Source organism: Melanerpes formicivorus, unplaced genomic scaffold (genome assembly GCF_026170545.1).
Source record: "Melanerpes formicivorus ecotype bairdi unplaced genomic scaffold, bMelFor1.0.p_v2 SCAF_375, whole genome shotgun sequence".
In the NCBI taxonomy this organism is placed as follows: domain Eukaryota; kingdom Metazoa; phylum Chordata; class Aves; order Piciformes; family Picidae; genus Melanerpes; species Melanerpes formicivorus.
The window spans coordinates 168,633-180,000 of NW_027142727.1; positions in this window are offsets into that span (position 1 = coordinate 168,633).

Consider the following 11,368-nt stretch of genomic DNA (forward strand, 5'->3'; position numbering starts at 1 on the left):
TTCGCCCTCCACCCCCCCCGCCGCACACGCAGCTGCCGCTTCCCGCCGCCTCTGCCCCCCGCCCCGGGATCAACCACCCGCCGGGTCCAGCCGGTCCCGGTCCCGGGAACCTGCTCCCGGGGCCAGCCGGAGCCACGCCCCCTCCTCTGACGCTTCCAGCTGCCGCCTCCCCTCCCACCCCCCAAACTCACACTGGCCCTCGCCGGCCCGCCCACCCGCCTACCTGCTTTCCCGCCGCCGCTGGGTGGCGTGCCGGACACTCTCGCACACAGGTACACAGACAGGGACACAGGGACACAGGCACTCAGGCACACAGGGACACAGGGACACAGGGACACAAGGACACAGGGACACAGGCACTCAGGCACTCAGGCACTCAGGGACACAGGGACACAGGGACACAGGCACTCAGGCACTCAGGGACACAGGGACACAGGGACACAGGCACTCAGGCACACAGGGACACAGGGTGGCAGGCCGGAGGCCGCTCTCCACTGTGTGGCAGGGGTCCAAGAGCCACCCCAGCCCAACCCAGAGGGTCTTTTGCACCTCTCTAGAGGCCACCCAGAGACCCCAGGCCGCAGCAGAAGCCTCCCCCGCACGCTCTGCAGGCTTCTCAGCCACCCCAGGCCGCAGCAGAAGCCTCCCCCGCACGCTCTGCAGGCTTCTCAGCCACCCCAGGCCCCAACAGAAGCCTCTCCCGCACGCTCTGCAGGCTTCTCAGCCACCCCAGGCCGCAGCAGAAGCCTCTCCCGCACGCTCTGCAGGCTTCTCAGCCACCCCAGGCCGCAGCAGAAGCCTCTCCCGCACGCCCTGCAGGCTTCTCAGCCACCCCAGGCCGCAGCAGAAGCCTCCCCCGCACGCTCTGCAGGCTTCTCAGCCACCCCAGGCCGCACCAGAAGCCTCTCCCGCACGCTCTGCAGGCTTCTCAGCCACCCCAGGCCGCAGCAGAAGCCTCTCCCGCACGCTCTGCAGGCTTCTCAGCCACCCCAGGCCGCAGCAGAAGCCTCTCCCGCACGCTCTGCAGGCTTCTCAGCCACCCCAGGCCGCAGCAGAAGCCTCTCCCGCACGCTCTGCAGGCTTCTCAGCCACCCCAGGCCGCAGCAGAAGCCTCCCCCGCACGCTCTGCAGGCTTCTCAGCCACCCCAGGCCCCAACAGAAGCCTCTCCCGCACGCTCTGCAGGCTTCTCAGCCACCCCAGGCCGCAGCAGAAGCCTCTCCCGCACGCTCTGCAGGCTTCTCAGCCACCCCAGGCCGCAGCAGAAGCCTCCCCCGCACGCTCTGCAGGCTTCCGTCCCACCCCAGGCCGCAGCAGAAGCCTCCCCCGCACGCTCTGCAGGCTTCTCAGCCACCCCAGGCCCCAACAGAAGCCTCTCCCGCACGCTCTGCAGGCTTCCGACCCACCCCAGGCCGCAGCAGAAGCCTCCCCCGCACGCTCTGCAGGCTTCTCAGCCACCCCAGGCCGCACCAGAAGCCTCCCCCCGCACGCTCTGCAGGCTTCTCAGCCACCCCAGGCCCCAACAGAAGCCTCTCCCGCACGCTCTGCAGGCTTCCGACCCACCCCAGGCCCCAACAGAAGCCTCTCCCGCACGCTCTGCAGGCTTCTCAGCCACCCCAGGCCGCACCAGAAGCCTCCCCCGCACGCTCTGCAGGCTTCTCAGCCACCCCAGGCCGCAGCAGAAGCCTCTCCCCGCACGCCCTGCAGGCTTCTCAGCCACCCCAGGCCGCAGCAGAAGCCTCTCCCCGCACGCTCTGCAGGCTTCTCAGCCACCCCAGGCCGCAGCAGAAGCCTCTCCCGCACGCTCTGCAGGCTTCTCAGCCACCCCAGGCCGCAGCAGAAGCCTCCCCCCGCACGCTCTGCAGGCTTCTCAGCCACCCCAGGCCCCAACAGAAGCCTCTCCCGCACGCTCTGCAGGCTTCCGACCCACCCCAGGCCGCAGCAGAAGCCTCCCCCGCACGCTCTGCAGGCTTCTCAGCCACCCCAGGCCCCAACAGAAGCCTCTCCCGCACGCTCTGCAGGCTTCTCAGCCACCCCAGGGCGCAGCAGAAGCCTCTCCCCGCACGCCCTGCAGGCTTCTCAGCCACCCCAGGCCGCACCAGAAGCCTCCCCCGCACGCTCTGCAGGCTTCTCAGCCACCCCAGGCCGCAGCAGAAGCCTCTCCCGCACGCCCTGCAGGCTTCTCAGCCACCCCAGGCCGCAGCAGAAGCCTCTCCCGCACGCTCTGCAGGCTTCTCAGCCACCCCAGGCCGCACCAGAAGCCTCTCCCGCACGCTCTGCAGGCTTCTCAGCCACCCCAGGCCGCAGCAGAAGCCTCTCCCGCACGCTCTGCAGGCTTCTCAGCCACCCCAGGCCGCACCAGAAGCCTCTCCCGCACGCTCTGCAGGCTTCTCAGCCACCCCAGGCCCCAACAGAAGCCTCCCCCGCACGCTCTGCAGGCTTCTCAGCCACCCCAGGCCGCACCGGAAGCCTCTCCCCGCACGCTCTGCAGGCTTCTCAGCCACCCCAGGCCGCACCAGAAGCCTCTCCCGCACGCTCTGCAGGCTTCCGACCCACCCCAGGCCGCAGCAGAAGCCTCCCCCGCACGCTCTGCAGGCTTCTCAGCCACCACAGGCCGCACCAGAGGATCTTTTGCACCTCTCTGGACGCCACCCAGAGACTCCAGGCCGCACCAGAGGCCCCCCCCCCCAACCATTTACAGGCTGCAGTGCCAGCCTAGGCCCTGCTGGCAGCCTCCCTTGTCTGCTTTGGAAGGCCTCCCATCCACTCCAGACCTGCCTGGAGGCCTCCCTCGACTGCTCCCGGGGCCCTCGAAGCCACCCTAGGCCTTTCTGGAGGACCTGCTCGGCCGCCTCGGGCGGCTTCTGACGCACCCTCGGCCATCCGGCGCCCAGCAGCTCCCAGGGCCAGGCACCGGCCTCCCCCTCCGGCCGCCCCTGGGGCCGGGGGTGGCTCGGACTCGGCGCCCCCAACGTGTCGTCCCGTCCCCCCCCCCCCCCGCACCGCCGAACATTCGCTGCAGCCGAGGGCTTGCCGCTCGACGCCTACCCCACCCGCCCAGCCCCCCGCTGCCGCCCGGCGCTGCCCCGGCCGCTGCGCCCCGCCTCTCATCGCTCCCCCACCCGGCAACCGGCCGCCGGGCACGGCAAGTCCCAGGGCAGGGAACAGGTGCTGCCGGGACCCCGTGCTGGCTGCCGGCTTCCGGGGCTGCCCCGGGCACGGACAGGTCGCCCCCCCCGCCCCGGCGAATGTTCACCGAACCGGCTGCCGGCTGCCTTCGAGCACCCCCCCGCCCCCCGCCACTATCGTCCCCCCCCGCCCCCCCTCCGCCTCCGCTGCCGCTTCTCCCCGCACCGCCTCCACTGCCTCCCCCCGCCGCCGGCGAACGAGTCGCCGGATCCGTAGGGTGCCGGGAGCCCGAACGGCGAGCGGCTCCGGCTGCTGCCGGGACCGCGGGGCTTCGAGCCGGTCCGGCCGCGGCCGGGACCCCGTGCCGGAAGCCGGCATCCCGGGACGGCCCCGGGACGGCCCCGGTCGCCGGCCGGGTGACGTTCAGCGAAGCGGCTGCCGCCAGTCTTTGGGCCTCCCCCGTGCCGGGGCCGCGGGGATTCGAGCCGGTCCGGCCGCGGCCGGGATCCCGGGCCGGACGATGGCTTCCCGGGCCGGTCCCGGTCGCCTCCCGGGTGACGTTCACCGAAGCGGCTGCCGGCTGTCTTCGAGCCCCCCCCCGCCTCCGCCTCCGCTGCCGCTTCTCCCCGCACCCCCTCCACTGCCTCCCCCCGCTGCCGGCGAACGAGTCGGCGGATCCATACCGTCCCGAGAGCCCGAGGCGGCGGCACCCAGTGCGGGTCCGGCCGAGGCCGGGACCCCGTGCCTGTCGCAGGCTTCCCGGGACGGCCCCGGAACGGCCGCGGTCGCCGGCCGGGTGACGTTCACCGAAGCGGCTGCCGGCTGTCTTCGAGCCCCCCCCCCCTCCGCCTCCGCTGCCGCTTCTGCCCGCACCTCCTTCACTGCCTCCCCCCGCCGCCCGCGAACGAGTCGGCGGATCCGTAGGGTGCCGGGAGCCCGAACGGCGAGCGGCTCCGGCTGCTGCCGGGACCGCGGGGATTCGAGCCGGTCCGGCCGCGGCCGGGACCCCGTGCCGGAAGCCGGCATCCCGGGACGGCCCCGGGACGGCCCCGGTCGCCGGCCGGGTGACGTTCACCGAAGCGGCTGCCGGCTGTCTTCGAGCCCCCCCCCCCTCCGCCTCCGCTGCCGCTTCTGCCCGCACCCCCTCCACTGCCTCCCCCCGCCGCCGGCGAACGAGTCGCCGGATCCGTAGGGTGCCGGGAGCCCGAACGGCGAGCGGCTCCGGCTGCTGCCGGGGCCGCGGGGCTTCGAGCCGCTCCGGCCGCGGCCGGGACCCCGTGCCGGAAGCCGGCATCCCGGGACGGCCCCGGGACGGCCCCGGTCGCCGGCCGGGTGACGTTCAGCGAAGCGGCTGCCGCCAGTCTTTGGGCCTCCCCCGTGCCGGGGCCGCGGGGCTTCGAGCCGGTCCGGCCGCGGCCGGGATCCCGGGCCGGACGATGGCTTCCCGGGCCGGTCGCCGGTCGCCTCCCGGGTGACGTTCACCGAAGCGGCTGACGGCTGTCTTCGAGCCCCCCCCCCTCCGCCTCCGCTGCCGCTTCTCCCCGCACCCCCTCCACTGCCTCCCCCCGCCGCCGGCGAACGAGTCGGCGGATCCATACCGTCCCGAGAGCCCGAGGCGGCGGCACCCAGTGCGGGTCCGGCCGAGGCCGGGACCCCGTGCCTGTCGCAGGCTTCCCGGGACGGCCCCGGAACGGCCGCGGTCGCCGGCCGGGTGACGTTCACCGAAGCGGCTGCCGGCTGTCTTCGAGCCCCCCCCCCCTCCGCCTCCGCTGCCGCTTCTGCCCGCACCTCCTTCACTGCCTCCCCCCGCCGCCCGCGAACGAGTCGGCGGATCCGTAGGGTGCCGGGAGCCCGAACGGCGAGCGGCTCCGGCTGCTGCCGGGACCGCGGGGATTCGAGCCGGTCCGGCCGCGGCCGGGACCCCGTGCCGGAAGCCGGCATCCCGGGACGGCCCCGGGACGGCCCCGGTCGCCGGCCGGGTGACGTTCAGCGAAGCGGCTGCCGCCAGTCTTTGGGCCTCCCCCGTGCCGGGGCCGCGGGGATTCGAGCCGGTCCGGCCGCGGCCGGGATCCGGGGCCGGACGATGGCTTCCCGGGCCGGTCCCGGTCGCCTCCCGGGTGACGTTCACCGAAGCGGCTGACGGCTGTCTCCGAGCACCCCCCCCCCCCTCCGCCTCCGCTGCCGCTTCTGCCCGCACCTCCTTCACTGCCTCCCCCCGCCGCCCGCGAACGAGTCGGCGGATCCGTAGGGTGCCGGGAGCCCGAACGGCGAGCGGCTCCGGCTGCTGCCGGGACCGCGGGGATTCGAGCCGCTCCGGCCGCGGCCGGGACCCCGTGCCGGAAGCCGGCATCCCGGGACGGCCCCGGGACGGCCCCGGTCGCCGGCCGGGTGACGTTCAGCGAAGCGGCTGCCGCCAGTCTTTGGGCCTCCCCCGTGCCGGGGCCGCGGGGCTTCGAGCCGGTCCGGCCGCGGCCGGGATCTCGTGCCGAACGTCGTCTTCCCGGGACGGTCCCGGGAGGGCCCCAGTCTCCTCCCGGGTGACGTTCACCGAAGCGGCTGCCGGCTGTCTTCGAGCCCCCACCCCTGCCGTGGCCGCGGGGATTCGCCCCGGTCCGGCAGCTGACGGTTCCCTGTGCCGGACGCCGGCTTCCCGGGACTGCCCCGGGCCGGTCCCGGTCGCCTCCCGGGTGACGTTCACCGAAGCGGCTGACGGCTGTCTCCGAGCACCCCCCCCCCCCTCCGCCTCCGCTGCCGCTTCTGCCCGCACCTCCTTCACTGCCTCCCCCCGCCGCCCGCGAACGAGTCGGCGGATCCGTAGGGTGCCGGGAGCCCGAACGGCGAGCGGCTCCGGCTGCTGCCGGGACCGCGGGGATTCGAGCCGGTCCGGCCGCGGCCGGGACCCCGTGCCGGAAGCCGGCATCCCGGGACGGCCCCGGGACGGCCCCGGTCGCCGGCCGGGTGACGTTCACCGAAGCGGCTGCCGGCTGTCTTCGAGCCCCCCCCCCCTCCGCCTCCGCTGCCGCTTCTGCCCGCACCCCCTCCACTGCCTCCCCCCGCCGCCGGCGAACGAGTCGCCGGATCCGTAGGGTGCCGGGAGCCCGAACGGCGAGCGGCTCCGGCTGCTGCCGGGGCCGCGGGGATTCGAGCCGCTCCGGCCGCGGCCGGGACCCCGTGCCGGAAGCCGGCATCCCGGGACGGCCCCGGGACGGCCCCGGTCGCCGGCCGGGTGACGTTCAGCGAAGCGGCTGCCGCCAGTCTTTGGGCCTCCCCCGTGCCGGGGCCGCGGGGCTTCGAGCCGGTCCGGCCGCGGCCGGGATCCCGGGCCGGACGATGGCTTCCCGGGCCGGTCGCCGGTCGCCTCCCGGGTGACGTTCACCGAAGCGGCTGACGGCTGTCTTCGAGCCCCCCCCCCCTCCGCCTCCGCTGCCGCTTCTCCCCGCACCCCCTCCACTGCCTCCCCCCGCCGCCGGCGAACGAGTCGGCGGATCCATACCGTCCCGAGAGCCCGAGGCGGCGGCACCCAGTGCGGGTCCGGCCGAGGCCGGGACCCCGTGCCTGTCGCAGGCTTCCCGGGACGGCCCCGGAACGGCCGCGGTCGCCGGCCGGGTGACGTTCACCGAAGCGGCTGCCGGCTGTCTTCGAGCCCCCCCCCCCTCCGCCTCCGCTGCCGCTTCTGCCCGCACCTCCTTCACTGCCTCCCCCCGCCGCCCGCGAACGAGTCGGCGGATCCGTAGGGTGCCGGGAGCCCGAACGGCGAGCGGCTCCGGCTGCTGCCGGGACCGCGGGGATTCGAGCCGGTCCGGCCGCGGCCGGGACCCCGTGCCGGAAGCCGGCATCCCGGGACGGCCCCGGGACGGCCCCGGTCGCCGGCCGGGTGACGTTCAGCGAAGCGGCTGCCGCCAGTCTTTGGGCCTCCCCCGTGCCGGGGCCGCGGGGCTTCGAGCCGGTCCGGCCGCGGCCGGGATCCGGGGCCGGACGATGGCTTCCCGGGCCGGTCCCGGTCGCCTCCCGGGTGACGTTCACCGAAGCGGCTGACGGCTGTCTCCGAGCACCCCCCCCCCCCTCCGCCTCCGCTGCCGCTTCTGCCCGCACCTCCTTCACTGCCTCCCCCCGCCGCCCGCGAACGAGTCGGCGGATCCGTAGGGTGCCGGGAGCCCGAACGGCGAGCGGCTCCGGCTGCTGCCGGGACCGCGGGGATTCGAGCCGCTCCGGCCGCGGCCGGGACCCCGTGCCGGAAGCCGGCATCCCGGGACGGCCCCGGGACGGCCCCGGTCGCCGGCCGGGTGACGTTCAGCGAAGCGGCTGCCGCCAGTCTTTGGGCCTCCCCCGTGCCGGGGCCGCGGGGCTTCGAGCCGGTCCGGCCGCGGCCGGGATCTCGTGCCGAACGTCGTCTTCCCGGGACGGTCCCGGGAGGGCCCCAGTCTCCTCCCGGGTGACGTTCACCGAAGCGGCTGCCGGCTGTCTTCGAGCCCCCACCCCTGCCGTGGCCGCGGGGATTCGCCCCGGTCCGGCAGCTGACGGTTCCCTGTGCCGGACGCCGGCTTCCCGGGACTGCCCCGGGCCGGTCCCGGTCGCCTCCCGGGTGACGTTCACCGAAGCGGCTGACGGCTGTCTCCGAGCACCCCCCCCCCCCTCCGCCTCCGCTGCCGCTTCTGCCCGCACCTCCTTCACTGCCTCCCCCCGCCGCCCGCGAACGAGTCGGCGGATCCGTAGGGTGCCGGGAGCCCGAACGGCGAGCGGCTCCGGCTGCTGCCGGGACCGCGGGGATTCGAGCCGGTCCGGCCGCGGCCGGGACCCCGTGCCGGAAGCCGGCATCCCGGGACGGCCCCGGGACGGCCCCGGTCGCCGGCCGGGTGACGTTCAGCGAAGCGGCTGCCGCCAGTCTTTGGGCCTCCCCCGTGCCGGGGCCGCGGGGCTTCGAGCCGGTCCGGCCGCGGCCGGGATCTCGTGCCGAACGTCGTCTTCCCGGGACGGTCCCGGGAGGGCCCCAGTCTCCTCCCGGGTGACGTTCACCGAAGCGGCTGCCGGCTGTCTTCGAGCCCCCACCCCTGCCGTGGCCGCGGGGATTCGCCCCGGTCCGGCAGCTGACGGTTCCCTGTGCCGGACGCCGGCTTCCCGGGACTGCCCCGGGCCGGTCCCGGTCGCCTCCCGGGTGACGTTCACCGAAGCGGCTGCCGGCTGTCTCCGAGCACCCCCCCCCCCCCTCCGCCTCCGCTGCCGCTTCTGCCCGCACCTCCTTCACTGCCTCCCCCCGCCGCCCGCGAACGAGTCGGCGGATCCGTAGGGTGCCGGGAGCCCGAACGGCGAGCGGCTCCGGCTGCTGCCGGGACCGCGGGGATTCGAGCCGCTCCGGCCGCGGCCGGGACCCCGTGCCGGAAGCCGGCATCCCGGGACGGCCCCGGGACGGCCCCGGTCGCCGGCCGGGTGACGTTCAGCGAACGGCTGCCGCCAGTCTTTGGGCCTCCCCCGTGCCGGGGGCCCGCGGGGCTTCGAGCCGGTCCGGCCGCGGCCGGGATCTCGTGCCGAACGTCGTCTTCCCGGGACGGTCCCGGGAGGGCCCCAGTCTCCTCCCGGGTGACGTTCACCGAAGCGGCTGCCGGCTGTCTTCGAGCCCCCACCCCTGCCGTGGCCGCGGGGATTCGCCCCGGTCCGGCAGCTGACGGTTCCCTGTGCCGGACGCCGGCTTCCCGGGACTGCCCCGGGCCGGTCCCGGTCGCCTCCCGGGTGACGTTCACCGAAGCGGCTGACGGCTGTCTCCGAGCACCCCCCCCCCCCTCCGCCTCCGCTGCCGCTTCTGCCCGCACCTCCTTCACTGCCTCCCCCCCGCCGCCCGCGAACGAGTCGGCGGATCCGTAGGGTGCCGGGAGCCCGAACGGCGAGCGGCTCCGGCTGCTGCCGGGACCGCGGGGATTCGAGCCGGTCCGGCCGCGGCCGGGACCCCGTGCCGGAAGCCGGCATCCCGGGACGGCCCCGGGACGGCCCCGGTCGCCGGCCGGGTGACGTTCAGCGAAGCGGCTGCCGCCAGTCTTTGGGCCTCCCCCGTGCCGGGGCCGCGGGGCTTCGAGCCGGTCCGGCCGCGGCCGGGATCTCGTGCCGAACGTCGTCTTCCCGGGACGGTCCCGGGAGGGCCCCAGTCTCCTCCCGGGTGACGTTCACCGAAGCGGCTGCCGGCTGTCTTCGAGCCCCCACCCCTGCCGTGGCCGCGGGGATTCGCCCCGGTCCGGCAGCTGACGGTTCCCTGTGCCGGACGCCGGCTTCCCGGGACTGCCCCGGGCCGGTCCCGGTCGCCTCCCGGGTGACGTTCACCGAAGCGGCTGACGGCTGTCTCCGAGCACCCCCCCCCCCCCTCCGCCTCCGCTGCCGCTTCTGCCCGCACCTCCTTCACTGCCTCCCCCCGCCGCCCGCGAACGAGTCGCCGGATCCGTAGGGTGCCGGGAGCCCGAACGGCGAGCGGCTCCGGCTGCTGCCGGGACCGCGGGGATTCGAGCCGCTCCGGCCGCGGCCGGGACCCCGTGCCGGAAGCCGGCATCCCGGGACGGCCCCGGGACGGCCCCGGTCGCCGGCCGGGTGACGTTCAGCGAAGCGGCTGCCGCCAGTCTTTGGGCCTCCCCCGTGCCGGGGCCGCGGGGCTTCGAGCCGGTCCGGCCGCGGCCGGGATCTCGTGCCGAACGTCGTCTTCCCGGGACGGTCCCGGGAGGGCCCCAGTCTCCTCCCGGGTGACGTTCACCGAAGCGGCTGCCGGCTGTCTTCGAGCCCCCACCCCTGCCGTGGCCGCGGGGATTCGCCCCGGTCCGGCAGCTGACGGTTCCCTGTGCCGGACGCCGGCTTCCCGGGACTGCCCCGGGACAGCCCCGGTCGCCTCCCGGGTGACGTTCACCGAAGCTGCTGCCGCCTGTCTTTGTCCCCCCCCCCCCGTGCTCTCCCTCAGCCGGGAGGTAGACGTGCTCTCCCTCGGCGAGTAGACGTGCTCTCCCTCGGCGAGTAGACGTGCTCTCCCTCGGCGAGTAGACGTGCTCTCCCTGGGCGAGTAGACGTGCTCTCCCTGGGCGAGTAGACGTGCTCTCCCTGGGCGAGTAGACGTGCTCTCCCTGGGCGAGTAGACGTGCTCTCCCTGGGCGAGTAGACGTGCTCTCCCTGGGCGAGTAGACGTGCTCTCCCTGGGCGAGTAGACGTGCTCTCCCTGGGCGAGTAGACGTGCTCTCCCTGGGCGAGTAGACGTGCTCTCCCTCGGCGAGTAGACGTGCTCTCCCTCGGCGAGTAGACGTGCTCTCCCTCGGCGAGTAGACGTGCTCTCCCTCGGCGAGTAGACGTGCTCTCCCTCGGCGAGTAGACGTGCTCTCCGCGGAGATCGCGCTTGTCGCCAAGGGGTCGCTGTTGCGCTCTGCCTCCGCCTACGTCATCGTACAAGCCGGCGTGATTTCTGCGACCTGCCGCTGGGCGGAGGTCGGCTGGTTGTGCGCTCGCGGAGCTGACGGCCCTCCAGTTCCGTATATGAGGGAACGAGTGACGCCGAGCACTCCCAGGGCAGCGCTGCCGAGCGGCTGCTCCAAGCCACCCGCCAGGCGGCTGGGCAGGGGTCCGTCTGGCTTCTCGGTGGCTTTCCCCCGGGTCAGAGAGGGGACCCGCGGGGCCGAGCAAAGGCGCGGCGGTTTGGAGCGGCCGCTGGCGCACCCTCAGCGGTGTTGGATGGGTTTCGCTCGTCCGTGAGCCGGAGCCCAGCCCGGGCTCGGCAACGAAAGAGGGGAGAAGAGAAAAAGTTGACGAGTGGCTGGCGCCGGCCACTGCCGAAGTGTGGAACCCCCGAAGCGAAGTTTGCCCGGTGGGGCCCGGGGGCAGAGAAAGCCGGGGAGACGTGGTGCCGGCGTCGGTCCCACCAAGAATGGAAAGCAAGCCCGTCCAGGCACGGCGAGAGAGAGCCCGGTAAGGGGCAGAGAGAGTTCCCAGCACTGGACCCTCTTCACGGGGGTTCCCCCCCATGGCCAAAGCCGCAGCCCGCGGGGGCACGGCATCTAAGGGAAAAGCCAGCGGCGGTGACTGGCCACTCGTATGCTATGGAGCCCGGCATGGGGGGAGGAGGGCAAGCCGGTGCCCCAGCACGGCTTCCTCCTGGCTCCAGAGGGGCGCCCCGTGATGGAGCTGTAACTCGGTGCAGCTTGAGGGAAAATGCAAGCCCACATTTCGGGGAGGCAGAGGTGCCCTGTGAGCCGGTGCGGCCCGGTGCAGCTTGCCCCCCCCCCCATC